General features: G+C 37.6%; 1 protein-coding gene across 2 annotated transcripts in view; it reads right to left on the bottom strand.

Annotated features, from left to right (window-relative positions):
• Positions 1–22,950, bottom strand: part of STIM2 (stromal interaction molecule 2) — a gene marked incomplete at both ends in the record, with an annotated part of 172,147 nt that overhangs the window by 63,536 nt on the left and 85,661 nt on the right. The window lies entirely within an intron of this gene.

The following is a 22,950-nucleotide window of genomic DNA, read 5'->3' as shown; positions in this document are numbered from 1 at the left end:
ATACCATTTCCCAATCTTGTCCCTGACAATCTTTTAGGCTTTAACTCTTGACACTTTCCCCATATCAACCCAATACTCTAATTATATAAAACTAATAGTTTTCATAAATTATTATGCTTTTTCTACCTCAATATTTCTGATCTTTCTTGCTTTGGTACTGTTTTACTTGGTATCTTTATTAATTTTTTTTCTGATTCCAAAATTATAAGATCATACAAAAGCTTATTTCAGAAATCCATAATGCAGAAAGTAGAAATCTCTTAGAGCTCCAAACCCTAGAGGCGTATTTTTCTGACTTTTATATACTGACAATGAACATCACCCTCAAACAAAAGACCAAATTTTACTTTTGAGTAGAGTTGTTCTCTACTGAAACTAAAAAAGAAAAATTTAGTAACTGTAGAGAAATATAGAGAAAAGCATTTCACTTTTCTAAGTTAAATAACCTTGGGTACAAATGAAGATACAAAGTTTTAGGAAAAACCACTACTCAGCATGTGGTGAGCAGACTAGTGTCAATCAGCAAACTGACACTGGTGTAGAATATACACAAAAATGAAGAAATTTCAGAACTTAGAAAACTTTATAGCAATTACACAATGTTTTCAAAGAATTTGACCCCAAGCATGAGGTAAATTTACTTGCCATGTAGGTCCTATCCATAATGAACTGGTAACAAAATATCTGGTTCTTCACCATAGAGGTAATCTGGAAAGCACTAATGTAGAAGGTGCACTTTAGCACTTGTATATTATATTGTTCTAAATAATGTCTTACTCTTTTTTTTCCTAAATGCCCCCCCCTTTTTTAATTTGTTTATTTTTGGCTGTGTTGGGTCTTTGTTGCTGTGCGCTGGCTTTCTCTAGTTGCGGGGAGCCGGGGCTACTCTTCGCTGCAGTGCACAGGCTTCTCATTTCGGTCCTTCTCTTGTTGTGAAGCACTGGCTCTAGGTGCGCGGGCTTCAGTAGTTGTTGGTCGTGAGCTCTAGAGCGCAGGCTCAGCAGTTGTGGCGCACGGGCTTAGTTGCTCCACAGCATGTTGGATCTTCCTGGACCAGCGCTCGAACCCATGTCCCCTGTACTGGCAGGCAGATTCTCAACCACTGCGCCACCAGGGAAGCCCCTAAATGCCCCTTTTTAAAGTTATTTTTAAAGGGACCTGCCTCACTGCCTCCACTCCTCCTATTTCTATTTCCCATTTTCTATTTCTGCCCATCTCTCTTCCTCTTCTGACTGACATTTTTAGAAACCTGTAGATTATACCTGGAAAATATCTGCCACTGAGATGCTCAGAAACTGCCCATATCTTGGAAGAGATCCAAGAGCTAGAGAGAAATTCTAGAATGAAAAACATGATGATTGACAGAGCACAGAGGAAGCCTGTCTTGGAAATGGTCCAGTCAGTTGGAACAAATGGCAACTGTTTCATTTATGTGACACATTAAAAAAACAATGTCCTAGGAAATTCTTTTTACCACGTGAACACAAAGAGCCCAGAAGTAGAGTTCTGTGGCTTTAGGATCAACATATTTCAGAAAATAAAGCTAATTACCATATATAAACTAGGTGTGGCATTCTAGCTACTGAATTACTCTAGAAAGCCTAGAATGAGTATATATCTATCAAAATATGTGCTTAACAAAATAAAATAATTAAGATATTAAAAAAGACAATAAAATAAAGCTTATAAAGGTATCTATAGTACATCTGCTGTAAAAGAACTGTCTGACTCCTAAGAAAGTTGAGCGTAAACTGAATAAATACACTGAATTATGTTTTCTCTGGAATTATCATTCAAAAATTAATACATACTTCTGTTTTAAAATATGACCCTCGAGGGCTTCCCTGGTGGCGCAGTGGTTGAGAGTCCGCCTGCCGATGCAGGGGACACAGATTCGTGCCCCGGTCCGGGAAGATCCCACATGCCGTGGAGCGGCTGGGCCCGTGAGCCATGGCCGCTGAGCCTGCGCGTCCGGAGCCTGTGCTCCGCAACGGGAGAGGCCACAACAGTGAAAGGTCCGCGTACAACAAAAATAAATAAATAAAATAAAATAAAATAAAATAAAATATGACCCTCGAAATAAAACAGAGTATATTCATATTACAAAAGTATACTCTATATCTAATATATCTTCAACATTTTGATCATAAAATATGACTAGAAAGCACCATAATTAGAATTACTTTATCTTAACACTAAGTTGGGAAATACTTAAACCAAATACAATACAAACCATTAGCTTCCATTAAACCATTTTCCCAATATCCTACAAAGGAGCAGACAATTCTGACTGTTCACACTTTTTTAAAACTTCACAGGAAACTACAGATTTTAGAAATGGGGGAGGCTAGTAGAGAAATTTTAAAAAGAGTCACCAATAACTGAAAATGCATGAGCAAATTATAAATACTTCTTATTCATTAAAATCCGTGAATTAAGAAATCTGAAAATAGAACCTGAAATCCTATGAAGTAAATCTTCAAATAACGTACAGCAAACAATGTAGAGTTCCTTAGTAAACATATCCAATTATGCAAACCCACTGCAGGAAAGTCTGCACTGACAATACAAATAAAGGAATGCTCAATAAATAAATGACTATTGAATATTCTTTTCAAAAACATTTACCCAGATGATTCTTTTATATAAATTCTTCTGGTACCATTAAAGAAATTACATATCTAGTTTCAAGAAGTTACGGGTTTTTTTCTTTTTTACTTTTTATTTTGAAATATTTTCAAAGGGTGCAGAATAAACAAAAAGCTTTTTTTCCCCCAACTGAATCACTTGGGAATAAGTTGCAGGCATGTTGTCCCATTATCACTGAATAATTCAGCACGTTTTCCTATAAACATGATGTCATCCTATATAGTGATGGTATGACCACAAAAATTAGGAAATTAACACTGATACTCTATATTCCCTACTATTTAATCCACAGAACACATTCCATATGTGCAGTTGCCCCAATGATCTTTTTTGTAGCAAAAGGATTCAATCTAGGACCATGTGTTAAATTTAGTCCACATGTCCCTTTAGTCTCCTTCAATTGAGAACAGTTCATCAGTCTTTCCTTGACTGTCACAACCTTACAGGAAGTCACCTTTTGAAAGACTGATTTCAGTTCCTTGTACCTGTAACATATATATTATTTTGCATTTTATATTTGTATTTTGTATTTGTGCATATTTTTGTTGTATTTACTTTTATTGTTTTATTTTTATGCTATTTATTGCATTTGTATTGATATTTGTATTGTGTATTTTTATGATACTGCTTAATAAAATCTGATACATATTAACATAAACATATTTTGCGACACTATTCAGCCTCTACCTCTTTCCCTGAGAACTACCTACCAAAATTAGTGTAGATCCCTGAATGTGTCCCCTCCCTCAACCTATCACCCCCGCCACAGCTATGTGATCAAAGGACAGACCCAGAAGAAAATAATCCAGAGCCTGACCAGAATGACAGAATTCTATCTCACAAGAAACTACGAATCAGATCATGAAAAGTTGGGTCATTTGGCCAAGGTTCTGGATTTTTAAGGTAGTAAAGACACTTGTGTTGAAGGTACCATTTTATGAGCAGTCAAGGTGGGCCAGGTGGTGAGGAGAATGGAGGAAGCCAAAATGCAGAGAGAGAAAATAATAAAAAAGATAGGAGTGAGCACACAGAAAGATACAGCACCAGAACTGCCTCGGTTCCCAATGACTTACCAGTCTCAGTTACTCCGGAGGCCCGGGCTATACAATTCTTGTCCTGATTTCCATGATGTAACAATGATAAATCTGTCTTTCCTCTTTTATTTTTAAATACACAATTTTAAGACCTCAAAACCCAGGAGAGGTGATTTATCATCATAGTTAAGCACTCAGACTCTGGAAGTGACAGACTGTATTCAAAATCTGACTTCACTACTTACGTTCTCTATAGCCTCATATTTCTCCTCTGTACAGTGAGGAAAATAAAATTGCCCATTACATATGGTTATGAAAAAGATTAAATTAAAAATGCATTCATAGTGCACAGAAGTATTAGACAATAAAAATATTTCAAACCAAAATAATTGTTTTTTACATATCAATGTTATTACTGTTGAAGTTTAAAGCCTAAATAAATGAGTTTCACCCCAACTATATTGGTAGGATTAATACACATTTTGGGGAACTTAGACATTTATGAAGAAAAGATTGCCCAATACTCGTAAGTACCATTTCATATATTCTGAAACAAAATACGTAACACAGAGATGGAGAGGAAAACCACAGTCTTTTCACTGACAATGTAAGCAGAGACTTTCCCAAAGGACACCTGTCATCAAAACAACACATATCATCCAAGGTTTGACATGTGAGCCAGTCAAAGCAGATGCATTCCTTGAAAAAAGTTCCAGAGTCTTCCTGTCTTGAAAATAATACTAAAATAGCTTAGCATAATGCTTCAGAGGGGAAAGAATGCATAACAAGAAAGGTAACTACTGTTAACCTCAACTTTTAAAAATGAAAAAGCTAAGGCAATGAGAGGGTTAACAATTTATTCTATTTTGTATATAGCTATTTAGAAGACCTAATAGTGAAAGTAAATTCTAAATAATTCTAAAATTTACATTCTTCACCACCATCCTAACCTGGCTATTCTGTAAAAATTCATTGATTCCCAAACTCTCAGAAATGATAACATAACAATTAAGCATGAGCTGCCTATGTTTCTCTCTTCATCCCCAAATTGTTAAAACAAACAGCACAGTGACTGAGAGCACAGACTCAGTCTCCAGACCACACAGATATCCCAAATCTACTATTTGTCATATGATCTTAGTAAGTTACTTTATGCTCTGTGCTCCTGTTTTCTCATCAGCAAAACGGTAATAAAAGTCACACGTCAAAGGGTTGTGAAAATTAATTTATTTCATATGATGTGTAAAGAACAGTGCCCAGTATATAGTAAACACTCAAAAGTGTGAGCTATTTCTAGTATACTAAGACATTCCTTGTTTTAATAACTTTGATCTTATCATCTAAGATGGATGATGACAAAAACACAAGAGAACACAGGCAAACTGGTATATGTTTTCATGAAAGTTAAGAATGAAAAAAACAGTATAATTATTTAACATCTGAAAACATTTTCTTCAGATCCTAAATTCAAACATTTAAATTATATGCTAATGAAAACTTCAGGCTGATTTGGATAGTTTCTCCATTTTAATACAAGCATAACTTTACATTTCTGCTCCACCTCCCACCACGGTAACTCCTTGCAGTCTTGCCATAGTACCATTTCAGCCCTTAATCCCATTCCCTGAGCTTCCAACATCAAAAATCCACCAGTCAATCCCCAGTTTACCTGCAACAATAAATCCAATGATGACCTCCTTAGGATCCTGTTCTCTGAACAGCTCAGGGTTCAACTGGTTCCACGATTACTGTCAACACCATTTAAGCTAGACCATAGCCTTTTTTAAGCTAATTGTAGAACTTAACCATTATTTATGACACTGGTGCAACTGACGGATCAGTTAATAGACAGAGATGACCCATGGTCAGAGTCAAACAACTAATTTACAAAGAAACTTGTAAAATACAATGTTTTTATCAACTGAAGTCGGCCTGCCATTTGTTTTACAGAAACCAATGCATGACCTATATCATGGTTATTCTTCAAGATTATTATTGATCACAATCCAAAAATCTCTAACAAAATTACCCATGATTCCATCAGTCTGTCCACTAGTTTAAAAAAGAAAAAGAGCACTGTACTGTCATTAACAAGAACATGAAAGTAAGAGTCAAAATGACTTACCTTCTGTGTTCCCATTTGGAAAATAAAAGGTAAAAGATATCTCACAAAGTTATAATGATAAAAAAGAGAGCATAGCTTTACAAATATATGGTGAAAATATATACTGGAGTTAAAACAGGTAGGTACTGTGCCAACTAGAGATAGACCAAAGTCAAGTTTTGGCCTTAGTTTCCTCTGCCAAAACCTACCATTAGGATTTGGTCTCAGATTCCAGAACTCTGAACACCCAAATACATACATACATGTCTTTCTGCCATCCATGAATTTGTGTGTGATCAATACTCATAAGATCACATAAATTAAACTTATATCCAATCAGCAAAACATCAGTAATATATATAAAGTAAGTCATTCAAATTTAACACAAATATGTGAATTTCACTTTAAGTAGTGATAAGCATTCAAGACATAACAAACAAAAAATCTCCTTCTGTTTTTTTTTGGCTAAAATTTAGTAAGTCAGAACTTACATTTCCAGCCACAAATGAAATTATAGAGACCAGATGTACCATCCTCCCCCAAAACAACTAAAAACCCATACAAAATGTAAGGAACACCAGCTTTCAAGACATTGAACACTAGGCAACAAATTACAGTGATCTCTGAGAGACAAGAAACAAACAAAGTATGCCCTATGGCTGCCCTGAATTAGTTCCTGGAGAGAACTTCCAGAACAAGGTGCAGGAAGAGAGAACCCAGGCAGAGACTGGCAGTCCTGAGTTGAAGAGATGGAACTGAAAGTCTGAGGAGACTAAGGGAGGGTAGAGAATACAGGACTAAGTACCAGAGAAGAGTGAGCTGCACAGAGGGAGAAGCCTGGATATCTAGAAAAGAGTGCCTTGAGTCTTTAGCTGACTACTGATCAGCTCATGCATGCAAGGAAGCTACAGCAAGCCAAAGAAAAAAGACATGCAAAAGAATTATTGAAAACAATCCCTGAAGATTTCACAGGGCAGGGAATGGTGCTTATTCCTACAAGACAGAGTAGAAAACCATAATTTGTGGGTCACCAGGTAGAATACTAAAAAGGGTTTTGCCTCAGTACTAGGGAATATTAACCCTAGACTAAGCTCCACATTGGTCTTGCCTAAAAAGCTTATAAGTACCAGCCAAAGGGATTAAACTGTTCCCAAGTAACTTAAACCTGTCCTAGAACAAAGCCTAAGAACATTTATAGGAATAACTAGGAATACCCACACCCAACAAGGTAAAATCTACAATGTCTGGCATACACTGAAAAATTACCAGGCATGCAAAGATACAGAAAAATACAACCTCAAATTAGGATAAAAATCAATTAAAACCAGTCCAAAAATGGCACAGATGAGAGAATTAGTAAACAAACATATTAAAATAACTATTGCAATTATATTCTAGATATTTAAGTTAGGGTAAATATTAAGCATGTTAATTGAGACATGTTTAAAGTTCTTTTCTAAAGACCCAAATCAAAATTCTAAACATGAAAACTACAATGAATGAGATGAAAATTACACTAAATGAGATTAATGACAGATTAAACATGGCAGGCTAATATTAGCAAACTTAAAAACAATAAGCATTAGAAACTATCCAGGGACTTCCCTGGTGACACAGTGGTTAAGAATCAGCCTGCCAATGCAGGGGACACGGGTTCAAGCCCTGGTCCAGGAAGATCCCACATGCCACGGAGCAACTAAGCCTGTGCACCACAACTACTGAGCCTGCGCTCTAGAGCCAGCGAGCCACAACTACTGAGCCCACATGCCACAACTACTGAAGCCTGCATGTCTGAGCCTGTCCTCTGCAACAAGAGAAGCCACCACGATGAGAAGCCCACACACCGTAACGAAGAGTAGCCCCTGCTCGCCACAACGAGAGAAAGCCTGCGCGCAGCAACGAAGACCCAACGCAGCCAAAAATAAATTTAAAAAAACAAAGACAAAACTCTATTTAAAAAAAAAAAAAAACTATCCAAATTGGATAATGAGCCGTGGGTCTACTTCAAGCAGGCTAACACAGGTGTAATTGGAATCCCTGAGGAACCAAGAAAGAGTGACAAAAAAACTTATTGGAAGAAATGATGGCTATAATTTTTCCAAATTTTATTAAAACTATTAACCCTATAGATTCCATAAGATCAACAAACCTCAAGACAAGAGACACAAACTACACCAATCCACATGACAGTCAAATAGCTTTAAATGAGGGATAAACAGAGTATATTAAAAGCATCTAGAAGAGGGGAAAAAAAGCACATTAAGTACAGGGGAAAGAAAAGGAGGACAGCAGACTTTTCATCATATACAACACAACCCAAGGAATACTTCAGCAGCATATTTAAAGTATGGAAAAAACCAAACAACTTGTTAACCTACAATTCTTACCTAGCAAAAGCACCTTTCAAAAATGAAGGCAAAATAAAAACTTTTTCATATATACAAACACCAGAGAGTTTGTTCAGACAAGAAGTCCTGTACCACTAGAAATGTTTTTAAAGCCCTATAAGCAGAAGAAAGATTGCTGGAAATGTAACTACATGGGAAAAATATATGTAATTTATTGTAAGTCAATTATACCTCAATAAAGCTGGTGGAAAAAAACACAAAGCCTGTACAGGATGTGTAGGAAATGGCACATTCATACATCTGTGGGAGTACAAACTAGCACAACATTTTTGGAGGATAATTTTAGCAAATCAATTAAAATGTTAAATGCTCATTGCTTTTACCTCAGAATTTCCACTTTTCAGAATTCATCCTACAGCAACACTCCCAAAACCATAAAAAAGGTCAAGAACTTTCATTGCAATATTGTTAACCAACAATAAAAATTTGAAAACACCCAAACTGCCAACAATTAGGAGAATTATTAAACAAATTATGGTACTACCATGGTAAAATTTAAAATAAGGTCTATTTATCCTTAAAAAAAGAGAAGCTTACATTTAATAAATCTGATGCTTAATAAAATTATGTTCACTGAGTATGATTACCTTGTATATTTTTTCATGCTGACTAAAACCTCTGTTATATGCCTAATACATTAAAAAACAAAATTATAACAAATCAATCAGAGCTTCTGATGTACATTTTCATACTATCTGTTAACTCCTATCCTAATGCAGGAAGGTGTTAGCTAGATTCATCAAGGCACTGTCTGATAATTTCCAAAAACAAGAGAATTAAATCAGGCATTCCCAGAGTCTTAATGAGATTAAAATTCTCATATATGTTTACTAACCATTTGTATTTCTTTTATGAAATATTACATACTTAATTTACATCTGGGAATATGTGTTGGACTCCTCTCTGATAAAACAAAGAGAGAGAGACTGAGATAAATGCAAAACAACAGCCCTCCAATCTCCTCACTCTTGATGTCATCATGCGAGGATATACAAAACTTGGAGCTTTGTAGCATGAGCAGAAAGCCAGGAAAATGAAAAAAAGCTAACACAGAGTCCTACACATCACTGAGCTTCTGAACTAACCTTGAAACCATTTGGTCACAGACTTATGGTAATTTCAAATGCTAAACTCCTACCTTTAAAGCTACTTTAATTCAGATATTATATAACTTGATGATTATATATCATCCTAAAATATACAATCCTCAAGTAACAAAACTTCTGTAGCTTGCCAGTCCCCATCCGGCACTCATTACCCAAAGTCTACACTCAATGACCAATAATAAGCAAAGATGACTCTTGACACGGAAATAAAGCAAGAGACAAATAGGGAATTAGAAATATAAGGAACCACAAAATCAAACTGGTAAACTGACTTTATAAACTAATTATCCAACTGCATATTATTGTCTATATATTCTTTTAATCAAAACTAAAGGATATGAAGCCATCCAAAATTTGTTTCAGCTTTGGGGGAACTGAAGGAAAGGCATACTTCCATACTAGAGTCAGAAAAAGGAAAAAGAGTGCAGAGAAGTGCAAATACACAGAAGTGTGCATACACACACACACACACACACACATACACACAAGTTTGCCAGGCAATCACAGCAGTAAACAGTGAGAGACCTTCCTAAGGAGAGAAAAAATATCTAGAGATAAAAGCCAGAGCTATAATTGAACAGTTCCTTCCATCTGATATTCTTTTTCCCTTGCCAATATTAAGAACCAAGTTTCAATCAGACTAATTAAGGGAACTGACAGGTTCTTAGTCATAAGCTCTAGTAATTTTTAATAAGTATTTACCTACATTTTCTTTTAACTTCTGAATGGTTTCACTTTTATTAAATTTTTTAATCTGATTTATTTTTGATGTAAGGTAAAAGGTTAGAATCTAATTTTATTTTTCTCCAAATCTTAGTTATCCAAGTATTATTTATTGAAATAACTTTAAAATCTCCAATATCTACACTACTACCTTTATATAATTAAACATGGTCAAATATTAGTATTTTTACACTGTTCAACCTAATCATACACATAGACAGTTCTATTTATGGGATACTCATTCTATTAAATGCATTTACTTGTTTCACTTTAACACTAATATTAGAAAAATGATTTTTGCATGTGCAACTTAAAATAATGGCATCACAGACAAATACAACAATTTTATACATGGCTCCTGGCACAAAACTAAATGATATCACTGTAACTTTGTAAATCTGCCATGGATTCCAATTCAAATAGTATTAGTAGTACTAATAGTATTAAAATAGTACATGATTTTTTTTAGACTTTATTTTTTGGAACAGTTTTAGGTTCACAGGCAAATTTAGCAGAAAAGTAGAGTTCCCATATATCCTCTGCCCCCACAGTACATGCTTTTTTTCACTTAAACATTCTCCATACACTGTTACATTTAAAATCTATACTGAGCCATATTCACAAACCAGTGCATATGTACACATATGCACAGACTTAACAGACACAGAGTTTGGGGAAATATTATTTGGGTAATCAATGAGAAAAACACATTCAGTGATTGTTAACTTACAAAGAATGTCCTGTTACTTTCATTAAGAAACTGTTTTCACTAGTTACTGGGAAAGATTATTACACAACAGTAAAAATAAACTTTAGAATACTCATTTGAGCTCTTCAGCATATTATCACTCTTAAATGAAGTATAAAGTAACGCATTCTATTTTTTTAACATCTTTTTTGGAGTATAATTGCTTTACAATGTTGTGTTAGTTTCTGCTGTATAACAAACTGAATCAGCTATATGTATACATATATCCCCATATTCCCTCCCTCTCGCATCTCCCTCCAACACTCCCTATCCAGCCCCTCTAGGTGGTCACAAAGCACTGAGCTGATCTCCCAGTGTGATGCAGCTGCTTCCCACTAGCTATCTATTTTACATTTGGTAGTGTATATATGTAAATGCTACTCTCTCACTTCGTCCCAGGTTACCCTTCCCCCTCCCCATGTCCTCAAGTCCATTCTCTACGTCTGCGTCTTTATTCTTGTCCTGCCCATAGGTTCGTCAGAACCATTTTTTGTTTTTAGATTCCATATATATGTGTTAGCATACAGTATTTGTTTTTCTCTTTCTGACTTACTTCACTCTGTATGACAGACTCTAGGTCCATCCACCTCACTACAAATAATTCAATTTCGTTTCTTTTTATGGCTGATTAATATTCCATCTGTATATATGTGCCACATCTTCTTTATCCATTCATCTGTCAATGGACACTTAGGCTGCTTCAATGTCCTGCCTATTGTAAATAGTGGTGCAATGGACAGTGTGGTACATGATTCTTTTTGAATTATGGTTTTCTCGGGGTATATGCCCAGTAGTGGGATTGCTGGATCATATGGTAGTTCTATTTTTAGTTTTCTAAGGAACCTCCATACTGTTCTCCATAGTGGCTGTATCAATTTACATTCCCACCAACAGTGCAAGAGGGTTCCCTTTTCTCCACACCCTCTCCAGCGTTTACTGTTTGTAGATTTTTTGATGGCCATTCTGACTGGTGTGAGATGATACCTCATTGTAGTTTTGATTTGCATTTCTCTAATGATTAGTGATGTTGACCATCCCTTCATGTGTTTGTTGGCAATCTGTATATCTTCTTTGGAGAAATGTCTATTTAGGTCTTCTGCCCATTTTTGGATTGGGTTGTTTGCTTTTTTTGATATTGAGCTGCATGACCTGCTTGTGTACTTTGGAGATTAACCCTGTGTCGGTTGCTTTGTTTGCAAATATTTTCTCCCATTCTGAGGGTTGTCTTTTCATCTTGTTTATGGTTTCCTTTGCTGTGCAAAAGCTTTTAAGTTTCGTTAGGTCCCATTTGTTTTTGTTTTTATTTCCATTTCTCTAGGAGGTGGATCAAAAAGGATCTTGCGGGGCTTCCCTGGTGGCGCAGTGGTTGAGAGTCCGCCTGTCGATGCAGGGGACACAGGTTCGTGCCCCGGTCTGGGAAGATCCCACATGCCGCGGAGCAGCTAGGCCCATGAGCCATGGCTGCCGAGCCTGCGCGTCCGGGGCCTGTGCTCCGCAACGGGAGAGGCCACAACAGTGAGAGGCTCACGTACCACAAAAAAAAATTAAAATAAAATAAAAAAATAAAAAGGATCTTGCTGTGATTTATGTCATAGAATGTTCTGCCTATGTTTTCCTCTAAGAGTTTTATAGTGTCTGGACTTACATTTAGGTCTTTAATCCATTTTGAGTTTATTTTTGTATATGGTGTTAGGGAGTGTTCTAATTTCATTCTTTTACATGGAGCTGTCCAGTTTTCCCAGCACCACTTATTGAAGAGGCTGTCTTTTCTCCATTGTATATTCTTGCATCCTTTATCAAAGATAAGGTGAGCATATGTGCGTGTGTTTATCTCTGGGCTTTCTATCCTGTTCCATTGATCTATATTTTTGTTTTTGTGCCAGTACCATATTATCTTGATTACTGTAGCTTTGTAGTATAGTCTGAAGTCAGGGGTCCTGATTCCTCCAGCTCTGTTTTTCTTTCTCAAGATTGCTTTGGCTATTCACGGTCTTTTGTGTTTCCACACAAATTGTGAACTTTTTTGTTCTAGTTCAGTGAAAAATGCCATTGGTAGTTTGACCGGGATTGCACTGAATCTGTAGATTGCTTTGGGTAGTATAGTCATTTTCACAATGTTAATTCTTCCAATCTAAGAACATGGTACATCTCTCCATCCGTTTGTATAATCTTTAATTTCTTTCATCAGTGTCTTATAGTTTTCTGCATACAGGTCTTTTGTCTCCTTAGGTAGGTTTATTCCTAGGTATTTTATTCTTTTCGTTGCAATGGTAAATGGGACTGTTTCCTTAATTTCTCTTTCAGATGTTTCATCATTAGTCTATAGGAATGCAAGAGATTTCTGTGCATTCATTTTGCATCCTGCTACTTTACCAAATTCACTGATTGGCTCTAGTAGTTTACTGGTAGCATCTTTAGGATTCTCTATGTAGAGTATCATGTCATCTGCAAACAGTGACAGTTGTACTTCTTCTTTACCAGTTTGGATTCCTTTATTTCTTTTTCTTCTCTGATTGCCGTGGCTAAACTTCCAAAAGTATGTTGAATAACAGCGGTGAGAGTGGACATCCTTGTCTTCTTCCTGATCTTAGAGGAAATGGTTTCAGTTTTTCCCACTGAGAATGATGTTGGCTGTGGGTTTGTCATATATGGCCTTAATATATTATGTTGAGGTAAGTTTCTTCTATTCCTACTTTCTGGAGAGTTTTTATCATAAATGGGTGTTGAATTTTGTCAAAAGCTTTTTCTGCATCTATTGAGATTATCATATGGTTTTTATCCTTCAATTTGTTAATATGGTGTATCACATTGCTTGATTTGTGTATACTGAAGAATCCTAATGCATTATATTTTAATAAACACAGAAATTTTAAATTGCATTAAGATAAAACACCATGAAAGCACAATGCATCAATTATTCATATAAATATTTAATGAGTATCTAATTATGAACTGGACTTTGTTCTGAGTTGTGAGAATATACAGTATGAAACAAACAAGGGACTTCCCTGGTGGCACAGTGGTTAAGAATCCACCTGCCAATGCAGCGGACACGAGTTCGAGCCCTGGTCCGGGAAGATCCCACATGCCACGGAGCAGCTAAGCCCGTGCGCCACAACTACTGAGCCCACATGCCACAACTACTGAAGCCCATGCCTACAGCCTGTGCTCTGCAACAAGAGAAGCCACCGCAATGAGAAGTCAATGCACTGCAACAAACATAGCCCTCACTCGCCGAAACTAGAGAAAGCCTGCACGCAGCAATGAACACCCAATGCAGCCAAAAATAAATAAACAAATTTATTTATTTAAAAAAACAAACAAACAAAAATCCCTACCCTCAAAGAATATACTTCCTAGCATGAGGAACCCAGAAATTAATAAGTAAAATTAAAAGTATATTGTTACTTGAAACAAGCTTGATTTTTTAAGAATAAAACTATGTAAATATTTGCTTATTATTTTTTAAAAATTAAAGGATAGGTAAACCATAAAGTCAGCGGCAGGGGGGCGGGGTGTGTGTGTGAGGTTTCCTTTAAAGGAAATGATGGAAGAAATATGATCTGTGACACAGAGACAGAAGCTATACTTTTTGCATATACTTTGTTTTACAGATAGAATTGTGGAATCATATAAATGTCTTTTATAATTATTGAAAAAATGAATTTTTAAATGTAACCCCTAAGAATCACAAGTAAAATAAAACAAATGAACCTAACTATATATCCAGTTAGTAGTATAACAACATAATTAGGAACCACCTTCCAATGATTTTAATCATATATCCCTAGTAGGATATACCCTGTGAACAAAAACAAGAACTAAAAGAAAAAAGGCTTAAACTATTTTTAGTGACCATACCTTGGACTTAATATTAGTATTGTTATCCTGAGACTGTTGGGTACATACTGTGGGATAATTCTAATGAGTAATTATGCTGGTATTGTTAAGCACCAAGAGTTTCAATGTGACTGTAGGGGTAAGATCAATAAAATAAATAAAAACCCTGTAGTACTAAATTTGAATCTTAAGTATCAAGCTGAATTCATAGTGAGTATCATCTTTAGGAAAAAAAAAAAACAGTAACAATAAAATGTTTCTTGGCTCTGTCCACTGAAAAGACATAGAAACAATGACTAACTCAGCACTGCTAGCATCTTGATTATGATCTGTCAGATACTGTTTTCCAATAAAAGCAATCAAGTCTTCTAAAAGAAATGGCTAAAGAAAATGGAACTCTGGGGCCAACTATGTACAAACAGAGCCTGGTACATCTTATTACAGTAGAAAGCAAGAAACCTATCAAAGACTACTCAAGTTGAGTCAAAAGGATCCAATGAAAGCTTAAATAAGCTTCCACTGGCCAAATATGGGACAATTTAAACAACAAAATAGATTAAAAACAACAACAGCAATAATAGCTTGCAATTCATTTAGATGCATAAGTTCATGATACTACACACACACAAACACACACACAGACACACACACACACACATACATATATTCTTCTATCTCCTTTGGTGAATCCTTGGAAACCACCTAATTATTTTGAAAACCTATAAATAAGGGGAAAGAATCAAGGATTTATCCTGCCTTTCCCATAGAAACAAGAAACCCAATAACAGATATACTGAAATTTTTCACTAAAGAAGTATTCCAATTAGTAAGAAAGAAGAATGGCATTAAAATATCAGCATTTTGCAGCTCTAATAGATTAATGGATGTCGGATATGATTAGCAACAGTGGATAAAAATCACAAAACATTAGAGATGATGCAAATTTTGGCGGGGGGCACTCAAGGTTTGTTAAATATACTGTTTAAACAGTAATTTCATTGCTAGAAATGAAGATAACTGAGAAGAGATTTTGAGTCAAGCAGAAAATTAGGGCTAAATTTTGAACAACTTAAATCTAAGTTTAAAAGATGCTGATGCAGTTGGATATATAAAACCAGAGCTCAGGACTCCAATCTGAAGAAGATATTTGAAAGCCTTAAGATTAGGTGAGATCACTAAGGCAGTTAGAGATTAGATGAGATCACTAAGGCGGTTCAGTATAAATAGGCAAAAGGTGTAAAGACTAAGCTCAGGAGCACTTCAACATTAGGAGGGCAGGGAGATGAAGAGGAAATCAGCAAAGAGAGTGAAAAGAAGCAACTAATACAGAAGGAAATAAAGAAAGTGTGGGGAGAAAAAAAAGAAAGAAAGAAAGTGTGGTTTCCTGGAAGCAACCGAAAAACATCACGTTTAAAAATAAGGCATGTTTAACTTTATCATGATACTGATAAGTGATATAAAGCTTGATAACTGACCACTGCATAGCAACATGAACATCTCTGGTGGGTAAGAGGCAAAAGCTTAAGTGAGTTGAAGAAAGAACAAGATGAGAGAAATAGTTCACAAGTCCTTTTGTGGGATCTTGTTGTAAAGGAAGGAGAAAGGAATTGGGCAATAACCAAAGGGAAAAGTAGAATCAAGAGAAGTTTTTATTCTCTTGTGTTTATAAGGTGGGAAAGTAACTGCAGGTTTGAGTCAGATGAGAAAAATCCAGTAGAAAAGTGGAAAATATGGTTGTTGAAGAAGAGAGGAAAATTGCTAAAGAGTGGCCAAGAGAAGATGAGATTGAGTGCACAGGTGGAGGAATTCAATTTCTGCAAAGAGCACAAACAGTCAACCCACAGTAATAGGAAAGATATAGAGCTTATGGACACGAATACAGGTGGATGAGCCCCCAGATGTTATGTGGCTCTGACAATGAGAGAGGAAAAAACTTCCCTACCCCAATCCTAATATCTTTGGTTAGTTATTCAATCACTGGAATAAGATTTTAAACATACCACAAAGTATGGGAAATAAACTAGCAATGGGGAGTTAAAGGAAAATTACTGACCAATGACACTTAGTAGATTTAAAGCAGCACAAAGATTTCCTATCATTGTATTCTACAAAAGAAAGTGATGAGTTTCAAAATCTGAGAAGCAAAATGTTCTGTATCTCAAATGGGGTGGTAAATACATGGGTGTACACATTTGTCAAAATCCATCAAACTGATAGCTAAAATCTCTGCACTGAAATGAATGTAAAACATACCTCAAATATTTAAACCAACAAGAATATTAGAAAACTCATTGTCTTTTATAGGCACAATTTTATTCACTAAAAATATACTTACCTTAAACGTACTGGTCATATCTCAGGATCATTAAGAAAGCCAACCTTTAAGAGATCCCATTAATTTGCCATATACTGTAATTTTTAAATGTCTTTTTCTATCATTTGTTGATTTTTAGTTGTAGAAAAGAGAATAGAAGAGGAGCTTAAAATACTTCCATCAGTGAGACTCAGGGTAGTAAATGTAATCCATTTCTTTGAATAAGATAATCCTATACTGGTACTCAAGGAATATTGGCTTGTTAGGCCTCCTTGTTATAGCCTACAGAAAGAGCTTAATTTCCTTCAGTCAACACACATATGCTAATGTGGGATAGGGAAAACATAAAGAGTTGGCTGAAAGAAGGAAATAAAATGAAATAAGGGTCAAGCTAAACTATAAGTCAACAAATACCAGAAGGGAAAAACACAGTGCAATGTAAGGGATTACTCTGGCTTAAAGGGATAGAAAAAAAATATAAAAAAAAACAGGGAAGACTTATATGGATGAAATCCTATTTTATTTATTTATCTATCTATCTATCTATCTATCTATTTATATATTTATTCATTTTTGGCTGTGTTGGGTCTTTGTTGCTGCATGTGGGCTCTTCTCTAGTTGTGTCCAACGGGGGCTACTCTTCATTGCGGTGCACGAGCTTCTCACTGAAGTGGTTTCTCTTGTTGTGGAGCACAGGCTCTAGGTGCGCCGCCTTCAGTAGTTGTGGCTTGTGGGCTCTAGAGTGCAGGCTCAGTAGTTGTGGCGCATGAGCTTAGTTGTTCTGCAGCATGTGGGATCTTCCCAGACCAGGGCTCAAACCCGTGTCCCGTGCATTGGCAGGCGGATTCTCAACCACTGCACCACCAGGGAAGCCCCGAAGTCTTAGTTTAGTTAAATCTTAAAATTAACCTTAAAAATGGATATAATTTGACATGCAAAATGGAACAGGAAGAGACTGAGAAATCATGAATGAAGTGCCTCTGTAGGCACGAGAATACAGGATATGTACAGGGAGCTGTCTATCAACAGTTCACTTTAGCAAGAATAAAGAGTGCGTAAAGAAGCTGCATAGCAATTATAATGGCTAACAGGGTAGATTATAAACAGACTGCAAAAGACCTTGAATACCAAATTAAGAAGTCTAGACTATATTTGGCAGACTTTGGTAGTGATTCTTAAAGTGTGGTCACTGAACCAGCAATGTCAGCGTCACCTAGGAACATGTTAGAAAGGCAAATTCTTGGGTCTCCTCCCAGACCTACTGAATCAGAAACTCTGAAGATGGGCTTGGCCATCTGTGTTTTAACAAGTCCTCCAAGTGATTCCGATGCACACTGAAGTTTGAGACCACTGGTCTATGAAGATCCAATACAAGTTTTTGAGTAGGATGAGAAAATAACAAAATATCATGTTCTAATATATTTTAATCAAGTAATAATGGTCAAAATGGACTTTAAAGGAGGAAAAGACTAGCAATGGCAAGACAAGTTAGAAACCAAATAATAAGTAGAGAACAACAACTCAGGGACAAAGATGAGTCTGGAGCATTAAGCTTGAGTTGCAGGTAAAAGAGTGATATCATCAAAAAATAACAAATTTAAGGGAAAACAGGAAACTTTTTTAAGGGAAGGCAGTAATTGGTTCAGCATGAGACTATGTAGAAAGGAAACCAGGAGAGAAAGCAATGTATTTTGTTAGAATTTAGGACATTGAGTTGGAGATCCTAACAGACAAAATGTGAGAATGGAATTCAGGACAAAGTCAGAACTGAACATACACAGATAATTAAAGCTATGTGCCTGAATAAAGCTTCCTAGAAAGTGAAAGAAAGGAAAGAGGCCCAAAATTTTATGGAAGAGACTTCTGGTTTCCGGTTATATATGTAAGGAGTTTGGAAGGTGCCACTCCATCCTAACAAAAAAGCACTACAAAAAGCTGAACAGGGCTTCCCTGGTGGCGCAGTGGTTGAGAGTCCGCCTGCTGATGCAGGGGACACGGGTTCGTGCCCTGGTCCGGAAGGATCCCGCATGCCGCGGAGCGGCTGGGCCCGTGAGCCATGGCCGCTGAGCCTGCGCGTTCGGGGCCTGTGCTCCGCAACGGAGAGGCCACAACAGTGAGAGGCCCACATACCGCAAAAAAAAAAAAAAAAGCTGAACAGACTAAAAAATAAATACTCTTCTTAGATCTATAAGAGTGGGGAAGACACAACGAACCACTGCCCCTAAGGCTGGATAGCTGACAAGCGAATACCGGGAGTCTCAGCTTACCCTTACTGGAAGAGAGACTTAGGAGCAGAAACCGCTGAGGGAACCAGTGCAGGAGTAGGAAAACCTGAACTGTGATAAAAATGAGACAACAGGCCCCAAATGGAGTCACTTCTGCTAAGCTCCACATCGCCAAACCAAGACTCAAGACTTAAGACTTAATTACAGTTTTGGCATCTCCCAGAAATGGAATCTTAAACCAGTAAATCAGGAATTACCTGGTCAACACTAGTGAGATAATCTGCCTGATAGATTCCAGCCATCCCCTAAAGGAAAGTGACCTTGCCACAGCACAACCAATCTGCTTGTTGCTAGTATAACTTCCTGTTCCACTCCCTTCCGTCTAGGAAAGCCTTTCATTTTGTACAGCTCCTCCGAGCTCCTTTCTATCTGCTAGATGGGACGCTGCCCGAGTCATGAAGCATTGAATAAAGCCAATAAGATCTTTTAAATTTACTCAGTTGAATTTTGTTTTTGTTTTGTTTTGTGTTTTTTGGCCACACTGAGCAGCTTGCAGGATCTTTGTTCCCCGACCAAGGATCGAACCCAGGCCCCTGAGCGAAAGCACCCAGTCCTAACCCCTGGACCCCCAGGTAATTTCCTGAATTTTGTTTTTTAACAGTATTGGTGGCAGCAGTGGGATCCAAAGGAAACTTCTGATGGCTTTGGGTACAATGAGAAACACAGGCACTAGTAACTGTGAGCCCTATGAGTTCTCTTTCTTGCTGTTTCCGAGAGCAGTGGGTAAGTTCCTCTCAGTTCCAAGCTCTGCTCTCTTTGCATCAAACTCCTGATCTAACTGGCTTTTCAGTTCAGGGAAGGTCAGCTTGAGCTAGCAGACGGTTCCACTTGGAAACTAAAACCCCTAGCCCTTGGTTCAGTCCTCAGATTCAACATTGGGAACTGCAGGGGGTTCAGTCCATAGTTCCCCATTTGAGTGGAATCCCAGTCCACATTCCCCATTTGCTGGGGTCTGCTGTTTCTGTCCTTTCCCCAGTTCCACAATGGGAATTGCTGGTGGTGCCCACAAGGCCTTCTCTTGGCCAGGTTACTGTTGGTCTCTGTTAACGTGAACATGAGGTAAAGGCTGATGTTAATGGTAATCTCAGAAGCCAAAGCCACAAAATTGGTGGTCATGAGTGGAGCACTTAAAAGCTGTTCGAGCACTCACCACTTAAGTCTAGACTCCTGTGTTAAAATTTTAAGTTGGTCACAGAACAGGTTAGATTGGGTCACTAGCCAACCTCAAGCAAATTTCCATGCAAGGAGGTGTATCTAAAATACCACACAACCCCCAACCCAATAGCACATCCCTCCTAGGTATTAATTTGACTCCATGAGACCCAAAGCTTAGCTAGAGAAATGCGATCCTTAAGTTCCAAAGAGTTGAATGTGCCACCTTCCAGCACACCTGATCATTTTATTTCTAAGAACTGTGGTCCCAGAAGCTGCAGACAACCCAGAATTACAGTAGCCATTATGTGGAACGTTCCAATTAGACAAGATCATTCATGTAAGAAGTACACTTGAAAGCAAGGGTTCCCAAATCAAACAATAGAGATAGGATACCTATTTTAATTGGTATGCAAAAGGCTTCAAAAGGCTTAAAGATTCCAAAACGGCTTCACTGAAAGATCTGTTGCAAAAGGCTAATGAAAAATTAAATACACAAGAGGTACCTAAAACAAAAGGCAAAAAGACTGACATGACTCCTACTGCTGCCCTCTGGTCTCCTTTTCCTGACTACTCACATTCTAATTCTCTATCTGAATTGCCTTTCCACTCTGAGGAGACTTTTAAACGGTTACCATTTAAAATAAGACCACCCGAGACTGCAGGCAATCCTCTTCAGGTATCTTTCACTCCTCGGTCAAAGACCATATTAAGGGCCATTGTTAAAGAATTTTCCAAACCCAGGGGGGAATCCCCAAAAGTTTTCTGAAGAATTTAGAGTTCTTATGGGGTCTATGACCTTGTGCTGCCAGATCTTTGGCAGCTTGTGCACAAGCTGATAGGACTTGGTGAAGTCCAAAAATGCACGCAAGAAGGAGAATGGGGGCTTCCCTGTTGGCGCAGTGGTTGAGGGTCCGCCTGCCAATGCAGGGGACACGGGTTCGTGCCCCAGTCTGGGAGGATCCCACATACCGCGGAGCGGCTGGGTCCATGAGCCATGGCCGCTGAGCCTGCGCGTCCGGAGCCTGTGCTCCGCAACAGGAGAGACCACAACAGTGAGAGGCCCGTGTACCACAAAAAAAAAAAAAAAAAAAAAGGAGAATGGCATAACCCCGAGTGTGACATTTGAGATCCTCAATCTTTAACTTGGTCTTCTCCCTTAGGGAACAGGAAAAGCTCACAAAATAGCAACCGATCTTTTCAAAGCTATTCCTAGTCTTCCCTGCCTGCACTGATTGGTCATTTACAAAAGAAAGATGAATCTGTGGCAGACTTAAAGCCCATCTGGGTCCTCTCTTCTTACAGCATTCTAGGTTCCATACAAAAAATGATGTCACCTAACCTGCTCTAGCTGCGCTATTTGTAAATGGATTATCTCCTGAGATTAGTGGATTAATAAAAAGGCAGAAAATTGGATGGGAAGCCACAGTTCTGATCTGACTGAACTCATGACCACAGCTGAGCACTTGAAAAGAACTTTGGGATAAGACTGTAAACAAAAGTCCGCCAAGCTATGAGCCTTAGAGCTACAACAGTTCCAAGGCCAGAAACCAGAAACAATACCTGGGCCACCCCCACTGTACCCTCCTAGGGGTTCATCATCAAAATGCATGCCCAGGAATCAGTGTTTCATTTGTAACCAACTGGTACACCAGAAAAAAGATTGTCCTCAAAGGTTTTATGTAAATTCTTCATCACCAGCTTCAATGCCCCCATGCGTACTCCAGAAGGAAGGCCCCCATATGGACCCCTCCTAGAGCTGACAAGACTCTGGAATTCTCCAGTAAACTGCTACCAGTAATTCCTGTAGACAGCTGAGAAAGAACTAAAATTAAAGTAGATGGAAAACCTTGCCAAATTCTGGTAGATACTGGAGCTACACTCTCTACTTTAAACCCTAGTCTCATAGAACAACAAATAACTCAGAGTGAAAAGGAAGTTTCTACAGTGGGTGTATCTAATAAAACCCAAAGAGAGTTACTATCTCAATCAGTACAGATGCCTCTGGGACCTTTCCCTGAAAAACATTCCTTTTTTGCTATGTGATACAGCTCCAATTAATCTATTCAGTAAAAACTCCCTTTCTAAATTAAAAGGGCTAATATGTTTTGTCTCCAATGGAGACCTCACCTTAGAATTTCCTGACCAATCTGAACCTGATCTTTTACGTTCGTTACTATCTGTCCTTGATACAGAAGAGAAAGAATTCCAGCAAAAAAGCCCTAAGTTAATCAAGGTTAACAAAAAAATCTGTGGGCTACCTCTAATATTGACACTAGAAGAATAAAAGTGTGGAACCTATAAAAATTCAGATACACATATATCTAAACCTCTTTCCAAATGGCCTCAATATCCATTAAAGCCCAAGGCCATACAAGGCCTCACAGCAATAATAGAAGACCCAATCACTCCAGGGCTAATCATTCCCTGAACCAGCCCCCGTAACACACAGATCTTGCCGGTCTGTAAAACTAACAGGCAGGGATGGTTATAAGCCCACGACTTGACAGCTATTAATAAGAAAGCTATTCCCCATTTCCCAGTTGTTCCAATCTCAAACACCTTTTTGTCACAAGTTCCACCTGAC

This window comes from Hyperoodon ampullatus (assembly GCF_949752795.1).
Source record: "Hyperoodon ampullatus genome assembly, chromosome: 1".
Lineage (NCBI taxonomy): Eukaryota > Metazoa > Chordata > Mammalia > Artiodactyla > Ziphiidae > Hyperoodon > Hyperoodon ampullatus.
The sequence above is the reverse complement of the archived record's forward strand: the minus strand, read 5'-3'. Positions and strand labels throughout refer to the sequence as shown.